Source organism: Anopheles gambiae, chromosome 2, assembly GCF_943734735.2.
Source record: "Anopheles gambiae chromosome 2, idAnoGambNW_F1_1, whole genome shotgun sequence".
Lineage (NCBI taxonomy): Eukaryota > Metazoa > Arthropoda > Insecta > Diptera > Culicidae > Anopheles > Anopheles gambiae.
Genome location: NC_064601.1, coordinates 71,877,462 through 71,890,695, shown reverse-complemented (window position 1 = coordinate 71,890,695; position 13,234 = coordinate 71,877,462). Strand labels below are relative to the sequence as shown.

The window sequence follows — 13,234 nt, the reverse complement described above, 5'->3', positions numbered from 1 at the left end:
AATATCTTATATTGTTAAAGAAAAACTCGTCTTCCTGAAAATAGACAGTGTAACAAGGCTTGGCAGACATATTTTAGGAGTGAATATTCAGTTGTATGATGTGGAACAGAAGGACATAGCAATTTATACCATCGGTAACATATTTCACTAATTTTTTTTTATTATTTGAAACAAGTATTATAACTCTTTTTTTAATAGATAAAGTCATGTAAAATTTGGTTCTTTAATCTGATATAATCAGTTTGCCTAGGTTTTGTCTTAATAATATTTAAAAAAAAATGTTTCGATAGGAATGGTCGAACTCAACACAAGGCACACCGGAAAATATCTCAAGACAAAAATATTAGAAATCTTTGCAATGTACAAAATTTCCCTCACTCAAATTTTCACGGTAATGTGTGATAATGCGGCAAATATGATGGCCACTGTAAATCAGTTACGATCTGAGCTTCAAGAATCATATGATCATCCTGAGGACGACGACACCTTCGTGGTTCCTATCGAACAAGTCGAATGGATGGAAACTGTCGAAAAGGAGTTCTGTCTTACGATACATTAGTAAGATTACATTAGTAAGGTGTGCGGTACATACTATGTAACTCTCAGTTGCAGATGTTATAAGACCATTAGATACTGAAATACAAAAATGTACTTCAGTAGCAAACAATTGTAGAAAAATTGCGTACAAGTCGGTTTTTAATGAAGAGTCTCTCCCACCGTCGTACTCTAAAACAAGATGGGGAGTTGTTTTTGAAATGCTGAACTATTTTAACAAATATGAAAAACTTTTTAAAGAATTTGGGCTTCAGCATTCAGAACTAGGAATGTAAAGTAAAAAAAAAATAGTATTTTATTCAGTAATATTCAAAAAGTTCATAATATTTTCAGATCTTACGGAGTAATGGCAATTTAAAAAAGAGTATATTGCCGCGTTTGAGCCTGTATATATAGTTACCAATAAAATGCAAGTAAGTATCACTTTTTTGGTAATATAAGTAATTAAATTTTTCAATATATTTTTTCAATTCCAGAGTTTTATTCTCGCAACTTCCGAACGCATCCGGCCATTAGATGCTAATGTCCAGCCAGCTCCTTTACCGTCTTGCTCTGGCAACGATGCAGTGGGTAATTGTCCGAGCGATTTCGACATATTTTTCACTACTTTGTATTTTGAATCACATGCACAAACATCTGCTAGAAACAGATTTATTCGTGAACTATTTTTTTTGGATTTGGAAAACCATCAGAACTCGTCGTTTGACGTTTGGTGTCATTGGCTATCCAGAAAAACTACACACCCCGAGCTTTTTGAAGTAGCTACTTTGCTTCTGGCTGTTCCGTCAAACCAAGTTTCAGTGGAGCGGGCTTTTAGTGCTCTAGCTTTAATTCTTTCGGATAAAAAAACCAAGATGAATGATGAAAATCTAGAAAATATTTGATTAATTAATTTAAATAGGAAGTTGTTTGAAAAGATTCTCCCAAATCTTTACAAATGGAACGAGGGAGATCTGTAGTTAGGTTTAAGATAGCTTTAAATGTAATTGTACATATATATATATTTATATATATATATATATATATATATATATATATATATATATATATATATATATATATATATATATATATATATACATATATATATATATATATATATATATGTATATATATATACATAGATAGATATATATATATATATATATATATATATATATATATATATATATATATATATATATATATATATATATATATATATATATATATATATATATATATATATATATATATATATATATATATATATATATATATATATATATATATATATATATATATATATATATATATATATATATATATATATTTATTTATATAAATATATATATATATATATATATATATATATATATATATATATATATATATATATATATATATATATATATATATATATATATATATATATATATATATATATATATATATCCGTATCATGGCTGTGAACTATTTACAATACATCAAATTATCAGAAAAATGCATGATATTTTTATTCAGGATTAACTGTCCGAAAAGGTCGTATTGCTTAAAATGAATTATTCTTTATCAGCCAAGAATTAACTAAGAGCAAAAAAAGAAGGAAAATCTGCTTATGAATGCCAGGTTAATCTAGCATTTGTTTACCTATCATAGACTTAGCATCATAGCATGGAGCGCAGGTGTTGACGGTGGTATACTAGGGTAAGTGTACCAATTGTGGCTATGTCACCAATTATGGCTATAATGCACAATATTTTGGCTCTAAAACAGTCAATTTGCGTTTCGAAACCACGGTAGTATTTTTATTTCAAATATGATCATTTTAAAACATTTGTGCTTAATTAGTTCCATGCTGGCCACTTCCGTTTGTTAAATATCACCCTTTTAAAATGTGTTGCCAAGATGATTAACATCTCTTACCATTTTGCTAAGGAAAATACCGTTGAGCAATAAGAAATATTTAGTATTAGAGACCAGTATTTCTTCGATAAAACAACATCATGGTACAAAATATTAGTTCATCAGTTCAATCATCAGGTATGTAGAGTTTAATTGAACAAACGTTTTCTTTTCAATCTAATGTGTTGTTTTTTTTTTTAGAATGGCTCCGTCACGTAATTTGTACGTACACCGAAGATGCGATTAGCGACTGTATTAAGTCTATTCATGCCGGTAAAACATTGTACGCTGCCTGTAAGGAATTTGGTATCCCAATGTCCACCAGCCGTTACAGAATAAGTGGTAATTGGAGAAATAAGTTTAAACCGGGTCCACAGTCTGAACTATCAGCAGATGAGGAACAACACATTGCTGACTGGTTGAACGAAATGCAGGATCGTAGATTTCCAGTCACCCGAAGAGTTTTGCTATTTAAGTAAAAATAATTTCTAGAAGCTAATCCAGATCGAGTGACTCCTTTTCGTAACAACAAACCGGGTAAGAAGCGTATGAGTCTGTGTTTAAATACCACTTGTTAGAAACTGGCGCTCTAACCAAAAAAAAGAAAACAAAGTGAATTTGTTAGGTAAGCACAGAGGGTGCACCAAAAAAATAGTTTTTTTCTTTATTCTCTGTTATCTTCGCTCTTGAGTGTTTTTATCGCAATTGATCGTTTCCGCGGTTTTTATGCCTTTTTAACTGCTTGCGCACACACAAACATCGCCTCAGCTGACAGTCTGTTGGAAACCTTACAACAGTTTCCAACACCAATAATTCACAATATCTCCTCACTTCAGGTTGCAAATGGTTACGCGGCTTTATGCGGCGCAACAACAGTTTTTCCTTCCGTATGCCCAAAGCTTTGTCTAGTGCTAGTAGCCGAGTTAGTGAGAAAGATATCCGCGGATGGATTAATTTGATAGATGGTTGGCTAACTGAGAATGGAATGCGAGAAATATTGAATGATCCAGCTAGATTTTTTAACGCAGACGAAACCTCATTTTTCCTTCATCCAAAATCAAAAGAGGTTAATTCTCGTACCGGTTCCCGCAATGTTTACGAAGTAGAGCAAGTTGCCGCCAAACATAATTTAACAGTTATGTTTGCATTCGGAGCAAATGGCATTATTGTACATCCACATGTGATACTGCCAGGTAAACGTTTGCGGCAAGAGGTAGTGCAAAGTTCCTTCAGGATGGGGTATTGGTTAAAGCGAACGTGGTTGGATGGATTCTCCTAATTTTAAAGGAGTTTTAAATTTTAAATTATTCATAAAATATTTCACCCTTTTATCATCAACCAAGGGGTGAAATTGCCTATAATATTATTTGTTGATGGCCATGCATCGCACAATGCACTAGAAGTAGCCGATCTCTGCAAATCACTGGGCATAATATTGATATGCCTATATCCTAATACCACACATATTAGACAGCACACATACTTACTTATCCGGCGCTACAACCGCTTTGCGGTCTTGGCCTGCCTCAGGAGTGTCCGAAACCGCTCACGGTCTCGCGTCTTCGTCTGCCAGTCCGTTATCCCGGCCTTAATGGCGGACGCCTCCACGCCATCTTGCCACCTCAATTTGGGCCTAGCACGCCTCCTCTGTCCTTGTGGACGGCCTAAAAAGACTTTACGGGCTGGGTCGTCCGTTTCCATGCGTACAACATGGCCAGCCCACCGGAGCCTGGCGAGCTTAATACGCTGTACGACAGTGAGGTCGCCGTACATCTCGTATAGCTCGTCATTATAGCAGCTCCTCCATTGTCCTTCCACACATACGGGGCCAAGTATCCTTCTGAGCATCTTCCTCTCGAACGCGGCTAAGAGGGCTTCGTCAGATTTGGACAGTGTCCATGTCTCAGAGGCGTATGTGAGTACTGGTACTATATAGGTACTATATAGTCCCAGCTTCGTCCGTCGCGACAGGTTCTTTGAGGTGAACTGCTTTTTCAGGCTGTAGAATGACCGGTTGGCAGCCAGCATCCTTGCGCGCAACTCAACTTCCATACTGTTGTCGTTGCTGACCTTTGACCCAAGATAGGTGAATTCTGGGACGACTTCAAAAGTGCGTTCACCTATCTGTACATCACGCCTACGTAGATTTGGATTATTTATTGGTAGGTCCGCTGATGTTGCCACCATCAGTTTGGTCTTTGCCTCGTTTATCTGCAATCCGAGGTTCTCTGCCGCCTGCTCAATCCCTTGGTAGGCTTCTGCTACATAGGAGAGCCGCAGACCAATGATGTCTATATCATCAGCGTATGCCAGGATCTGGGTTGACTTATAGAAGATGGTTCCCGTAGTCTCCACCCTCGAGTCGCGGATGGCCCTCTCTAGCGCCAAGTTGAATAGGAGACAGGCAAGCCCGTCCCCCTGGCGCAGACCCTTGGTGGTAGCAAAAGGTCCTGAGAGTTTTCCATCCACCCTCACCTGGCATGTGACGTTGGTCATAGTCATTCTAACTAGCCTTATCAGTTTGGCCGGGATTCCAACACACAGCACAGCACAGCACAGCACAGAGACAGCACACATACGTGGCTATATTTAAGCCATTAAAAAACGAATGGAAGCGTGCAGTAGAAGGAGATTGAAAAATCAAGGTTGTGCTCTTGACATCTTGCACTTTGGGCCAGTTTTATGTGAGGCTATTGAAAAAGGAATTAAAAAGCCATCGATTATCAATTGTTTTCGGGCATGCGGATTGCATCCATTTGATGCTAATGCGGTAGACTATTCCAAGTGCATCGCCAAGACAGCAGCTTCTTTTAAAGTTGAACAGTCTGAAGTTGATGACTCTTGCGAAGCTCTTCGTACATCAATTATGGAGCCAAATAGCACAGCTAGACAGGAAGAAAGTGGTGAGGAAAACGTCACAATAAGCTTGGAACGTATAATTGAGGCATGCGACCTGATTGGTGTTGATCTTCTTCTTCTTCTTTGGCTCAACAACCGATGTCGGTCAAGGCCTGCCTGTACCCACTTGTGGGCTTGGCTTTCAGTGACTAATTGATTCCCCCCCATAGCAGGATAATCAGTCCTACGTATGGCGGCGCGGTCTATTTGGGGATTGAACCCATGACGGGCATGTTGTTAAGTCGTACGAGTTGACGACTGTACTACGAGACCGGGTGTTGATATGAGATCTAAAATCGAAAAGAGACGTGAACCTCTTATCTCGTAAAGAACGTGTCATTCGATTTTTTTACAGAGAATTTGTTCGTCCTCATGTTGTATTCGATCAACAAAGATCTCCAATGAATAGCTTTGAGACCAATTCTACGGACATCGATGTAAGCAAATGTGAAACTGTTCACATTCAAGACACTGAAATGTTGCCAAATTTATTGCCTTTGGATGAATATCTTTTCGATGAACCACGAACTGGCAATATTATGTTAGAGCAGCCTATGGATTTCAAGCATGGTAAGTGTTCGCGCCCAAACGGTTCGCTCCGACAGTGAACCAGTTGCAGCGCGTGTGAAACACGCAGCAGAAGAAAGAGAGAGAAGTTCTAGAATTCTTAACGTTAACGTTTTTGCATTATTCTCGTGCGCGATCGAATTTATTCTCTCACACCCACACATATGAATTTCTTACGATTCTCTCCCATGCACGAACGGTTAAAAGCGCGAGCCAGCGCTGAGAGAGTTGTTGTTGGTTTAGAACTTGCGAAACAGACAGACGTGCAAATGAACACAACCAGTCCTGTTTTGGTACTCCGAGTGTATCAATTCCTCGTGTTAGGCAGAAAGAAAATCGGTCTTCCTCCAGGCTGAAGCTAGTGGGCTTCAGCTCTTTTTTCACCGGTTGTTCTCCGCGAGGTGGAGGCCTTACAACCCTCCACTGTTTTCTTCTCTTCCCACGTTGGGGCAGCGCAGTCCCCAACAGTAAGTAAAAAAAACTGACGTTTGTAAAAGAAATTTTGCCAAACGAACTATAGAACATTTTCCCAACTGATATTAATTTTGTAATTACAGCCGGTCTCGTAGTACAGTCGTCAACTCGTACGACTTAACAACATGCCCGTCATGGGTTCAATCCCCAAATAGACCGCGCCGCCATACGTAGGACTGACTATCCTGCTATGGGAGGGAATCAATTAGTCACTGAGAGCCAAGCCCACAAGTGGGTACAGACAGGCCTTGACCGACATCGGTTGTTGAGCCAAAGAAGAAGAAGAAGAAGAATTACAGTGGAGATAGACATCTTGGACGATCATAATACTACACTTAGCCTGCCCGAGGTATTAACTCTACCGCCAACGCCGCGTCGTAGTATTAAACATCGGAATTACAAAACAAATTTTAACCCCGTACTAACGGCTGGAGAGCGTACGGAGGCAATCCAACAGAAAAAAAGTACAAAAAGAGAAAGAGGAGCAACTAAGACAAAGAAAGGCTGAAGAACGCCGAGAGGCCAAAGAAAAACGAGAAGAAGCAAAACGGACAAGATTGGAGAAGCGCGAAAAACATAAGAAAGGAGGAAAACCAAAACAAAATCAAAGCAAAACGAAAACCGGAACTAGTTATGATTAGCAATTAATTAATTTGACTTCTACATAGATTATAGATTATGATTATTTTGATCTTGTGTATAGAATTAAGACTACCTACTTGCCACTAAAAAAAAATCTTTTAATCTTGAATAAAAAATCTAATGGGTTATAAAATGGAAAAACAACATTTTTTCTTATTTGCGATCAAATTCAACTGAAATTGTGCTAAATTTCTAATTTTGTCATGGTTTGATAATAGTAGGAAAAATCATTTTCATCATAAGATTTAAGATTTATGGTTTATATCCATCATAGAAACCCTTATGGCGAATTGCTAGGAACACTATAGCCATAATGGGTACCTAAAGGTGCAATTGTTATTTAATTGTTTCCCGATTTCAATGAACAATGAGTCAATATAAAAAATATCCACATGTTCTACACATTAAAGGCTTCCAGAAAATGATCAGCTTTTTGCAAAGCAGCTCATAAATTATTTTTACCGCAGTAAAATCGGTATATCGACGACATATTATAGCCATAATTGGTACACTTACCCTATTTTATGTTAATTTAACAGACAAACCTGTTAAAAAGTCACCTTCCATGATGTAGAAGTCTGCAAAAATATAACCGAAGGTGGCAGATTGTAGACAACTTCCGTTTACGATTACGGTCTGTTGAAATAAACCCAGTAACTTGAGAACAAAAATTATATAAAATAACTGTATATCATCATTCCTGAATAAAAAAAAATGTAAATCATATTTTATAATGTTGTCTGTTGACACGTCTGTATGTTGACATAAGAGCAATAACAAGTGCGAGATAATTATAAAGGCAGGTGCGCTTATCGATTAAAACGATAAGCTGATCGACGGTGCCATAAAACACCGAACATAGCTAGAGAGAGAGAGAGATAAAAGAAATGTTCGGAGCGGTCCGGGTTCGCGCGCGAGGTCAACGATCGAAGATCGGGAATCGGCAGAGCGCGCGAGAAATCTTGACCAAATAAGGGCATGCAACCAGAAGCAGAAAATCCACCAAAGGGACAAGTCGAAGATTTGTAAAAAAGTGTGAACATTTAAATTAGTCGAAAAATATACTTTTTTAAATCCACGCTCAACAACCGACTTGGTAACGCTTCCACAGTTGTCAAACAATCAACCTAAAAGTCAAACAATAGGAACTGGTAATACTTTTCATTACCGTATTACACGATGCGCTATCTCAGATTGCGCATATATTCGTTTAATCAAAACATATGTCATTTCGCGTAGCCAACCCTGAGCTATAAACGTCATTTCCATACAATTGCAGATTGCGCCAAGATTGCGCATAAATTTTCAAGATTATATGTTCGAGATATATACTTTTTTTTTTGACAAATAAATATATCAAACCGATCCGTTTGACAGATTAATATATGCGCAATCTTAGATTGCGCATCGTCTATTGCTACGGTTAGAATAACTTCACAAAATAATGCAAGACACATATAAGCAATTCGTTAAGAAAAAAAAATCAATTGACATTCAAACAACATTTTTTTACAGTCATGTCATCGCAAGACACTGACACAAATGAATGTCGGTTTTCGACAGTCGTGTCATGGCAACAAGGAAAATCATGAGCTAGGAATGATTTTGACCAGCAGCCTACTGCGAAAGCCAAAAAAAATGTATACAGTTTACAACACTGGCGGAGTGCAACCATTGCATCGACAGTGCAGCGTAGTGCTACCGCTACACCGGCGGTGCAGCGTAGTGCCACGGGCCCTTTGTGGGCACAGCGAAGTGCCATCGTTGCATCTGTGGCACAACGAAGTGCCACCGTTGCATCGGCGATTCAGCGAAGTGCCATCGCCAATCAGGCGGGCATCAGCGGTCGCTTCGCCAGTCCGGTACGATAACCAGCAGGTTCATGCGGTATCACCTGTCCCATCCACCAGCAAGAACCGGTCGGTGTTACTTCGACGTTCGAAGGCAGCTACTCCTCTCCGGTCGACCGTTACTCATTCGGGTACGGCTTCCAATCGCGCAGATCCCGTCTCTACTCCACCCCGAGCCACAGTCACTGCCACTGACTATCCTGGTGTCGATCCTTCGACAGATGTGCGGCAGCAAATAGCGGAGCTATTTGCATACGTTAAACGACGGTTTGACGATGTCGAAAACACCCTCCAGGCACACAGCGCAACTCTAAATAAGGAGATCCCCGTCATCCGTAAGACAGTGTTGATGACGGATGTGGTTGTGAACCGGATCAGAGCAGCGGTGTGTGCCGACGAAGGACGAACTCGACAACATGGAGCGAAAGTTGGCTGAGGAATATATGCGGCACTGTGTGTCGTGGCTCAAATGTGAGGTGATGTCGCCGTATTCGATGAAACGGTTGAACCAAGCAAGGGCAAACTGCTTTTTTCAAAGGCGTTCATGCCTTCCTGTAGGTGAATAGCCAAGAACGGAAATATACCGCTCAAAAATTATCCAAATATTGTGTCACTGATGGCAAAAGTTGGAAGCACTGACCACATGGTAGTGAAGGAAGGTTTCATCAAAAAGTAATTTATTTTAAAATTGCACTACGCCGGCGCACGCGTTCCTGAGAACTAAGAAGCCAAAAACGAAGAACCTCACCTGAATGTAGTAGATCTTGAAGGTCTTCAAGATCGCGAAGATCTGAACTTTGATTTGAATTTGTAAATAGTAGATATGTAGTTTTTTGCCATATATTTTTTTCAATTAGTATAGTATAGTTAGTATAGTTCTAAATAGTAGCATAGGTTTTGGTTAAATTGAATTATGAAGAATTCATTTTGGTTTGTTAGTAGTATTAGTTCAGTGGTGTCCGTTTGGTGAGCTGTACGAAAAATGAATAATATTATTACGATACATGAACTCATGAAAAATATCTTCTTCTTTGGCTCAACAACCGATGTCGGTCAAGGCCTGCCTGTACCCACTTGTGGGCTTGGCTTTCAGTGACTAATTGATTCCCCCCCATAGCAGGATAGTCAGTCCTACGTATGGCGGCGCGGTCTATTTGGGGATTGAACCCATGACGGGCATGTTGTTAAGTCGTACGAGTTGACGACTGTACTACGAGATCGGCCCATGAAAAATATACCGAACTTAAAATCCAAAAGCTCTATATTTGCATCCACAATCCGAAAACATATTAAGTAGCAATTGTCTTGGTATTATGCGGGACTCATAAAAAATAAGAAAAAAACATTATTTTAAGAGGAGTAAGTATGCGACATGAAAATTTGTTTTTGGAGTTGCAGTCTTGTTTGCAAAGATTGCATACACCGTGAGGCATGTATATGCATGCACTAGTTGTTGCGATCGTTTCGCTCAAGATCACTTTTTGTACAGGAGAGCACCATAGGTTCGCTATATGATCCATAACGCAGCAACATATGCATCATAGGGCACATAAGGTGTAGAATATGGAGCGGAAACAGTGCATTCGTCTATGGCTCGCAATATGCACCATCCTAACGGACATGAATTGTTCATTACTATCCCTTGAGACTGTGCACCTTAAGCTGATTCCAAACGCGCTACCAGATACCTGTATAAAATAAATAGTAAAAGTGTTAAGTAAAATGTATTGCACCCAAATATTACTAATTGATAATAACCTACTTTTATGACTTTGTCACTTGCCAAAGAATCTGCTGCTGCTTGCTGACTCACGCAGCAAAAGCGGTTCCCCATGCCATGCGCTTACCACGCATGAAGACATGCAGTATAAATCTCTCCTGGGCTATAAAATGGCAATATACATTGCTGAATGTGGCTAGAACAAGAGCAATGCATAGGGTAAGAACTTTATCAAACAACAAGATGCTTATAAGTACTATTCTTACCAGGTACAACTGCTTAACCCCTACGATTGCCGTCGATTCGGTGTCCATTACATTGGCAATGGGCGTGCACAGGAACGATCACGCTTTCCGGCTTAAGCTGTATTGTTGCTGTGGCAGATTTACTGCTAACAGTTCAACCAAGCTATAGAGCCACCTTAGCAGTTATACAATCGTTCCTAACCAAAAACCGGACGACATAACATTAAGAGTTGAACCAACTCAAAAAGGCCATCTCAACATAATCGTTGCTAACCAAAACCATTCAACTAAAAACACCGACAATTTATAAAAACATAACGCGACGGTAATATAAAACGCGCCTCGCAACTCAGAACGGCTGCAAAACGATTGCGCAACAATAACGCCAAGTGACCAACAAACACCTGGACATTGACTTTATATTTTAATGAACAAACCTTAAACTAAGAAGTTTAGCAACCACATAATGAAAATAGGTCCATTTTAGTCGTAAACATAAAATAAGTGTAAAAGACATTGTGTCATCACTGTTTAAGAATTCGTTATAAATAAAGCTTATTCGAAACAGTGAGACAGTTCACTAGCTTCAGACACGTAGATCACTCGTGTTTAGTGTTTCTCCCCATTAGCAGATGCCGCCGAAGGCTCTGCCCAATTGGTAACCACGTTTGGTTATCAGCTGTTCAGTCGGTTGACCGATCAGCAATACCCCGCTGCGCAAAGCGATCGAAAACTTCTCAAACTCAATCTTCCAAAATATTTCACAGCCCATGGCTGTGAAATATTTCGAAAGTTTCGGCGCAGAAAATTTTGGAATGAAATATTTCTTCGATCGGAATCCAAGCATTTTCCCTGACATTTCTGCTCGCTTTTTCGATCGCTGTTTGCGGAAAGCGATCGAAAATCCGAGCTACAAAACTGCTCAATTTTGTCGTGCGGGTAAGGAAAAGTGTCCTCAACCCTACTTTCCTAAATACGGAGTACATATATATATAAATATTTACATATATATATAAATATTTGATAAATATATATAAGAAAATGGTTCAACAGGATCGATAATCAGGTCTTCACATGCAAAACCATGTGAATAATGTTGAGTCCATAATAGTTCATTTGTACAAACTGTTGCACTGTAATGGTCTTGTGAGTAGTTGTGCGATTCAAATGGTATTTCCATTTCCTGGTTGTCTAGATTTTCATTCAATAATGTTGAATAATATTCGGTCGATAAAGGTTCACTTGTATAAACTGTATATGTTCGTGTGGGTGGTTCTGGGATTCAGATGGTATTTCCATTTCATAATTACTTAAAAGTGCGATGCTTTGTAAATCATAATCTTCCATTTTTGATTCTATTGTAACATATGGCTTTATGAATTCTGTATAAAATATTTAATGCATCTTTCAAGGCGAGATAGTTTTGTAATGTCCTTTTTTGTTATTCTTTGCAGCGCTTCGTCATGTCTAACGCACCGATCATGTCTAACGCATGCCTCAGTGTGCCAGTTGGAATTGATGCATATTTTTAATCACTGTTTGGATGTGTAGGTGTTGTTCTAGTATCTCCTGCATGTATTACCGTTGCCTGGGAAGCTATTTCTGGATGACTTGGGCCGGGATGTAACTGTAATTTGTTTAGGAATTTCGTATAGTCAATGTGCTCTGGGGTGAAGGGATGCAAACCACACACTCGGAATCCATTTTTTATACCAATTTTCATTGCTTTCTGTAGCATTTCGCCGAAATAGTTCAGGGTGAAATTTTCATTAGCATTTTCATAACGCCATTGCTCCAGGGAATCTCTCCATGCGTCTTTCAGCGGTTTAAAAACGGCAACGTCAGCAGGTTAGGTGATGTGGGTTGTGTTGAGGTATAATGCAATAAAAATTATACCAAGTGATTGGCAAATATCAACAACTTCTATCGATTTATGGGATACATGGCCGTCCACAAAAAAAAACGGAAATTTTGTGCCTTGTTTCACTAAACACGGATGAAACACTTTTTCTATGTAATTTTTAAAATTGTTGGTATCCATCCATCCACGTTCACTATGGCCCATACCCCATGCAGCCGGAAAACCTTGTAAAATTTCCCTTTTCAGTCGTTGTCCGGGAAAAATGATGTGTCGATGCACAACAAATCCACTGGCGCTGAACGACAGCATTACCGTTATGTTCTGCTTTGCTGGTGCTTTATCGATTTCATATACATTACGTGACCCTTTTTGTGCAAGCACTTCCTTTGTTTTAGGATGCATATAAAACAATGTTTCATCTCCATTAAAAACTCTTGAAGGGTCTTGTAGAATATTGGTATAGCCGTTATCACTTAACCATTTGAACACAGATGCAAACCATCCTCTGATATCACTTTCACTCACTTTGCTATGTGCT

The 13,234-nt window shown here is 38.9% G+C and overlaps 1 pseudogene; it reads left to right on the top strand.

Moving 5' to 3' along the window:
* Nucleotides 1–292: 292 nt before the first annotated feature.
* On the top strand, nucleotides 293–1,514 carry LOC133395141 (uncharacterized; annotated as a pseudogene).
* The last annotated feature ends 11,720 nt before the right edge of the window (nucleotides 1,515–13,234 follow it).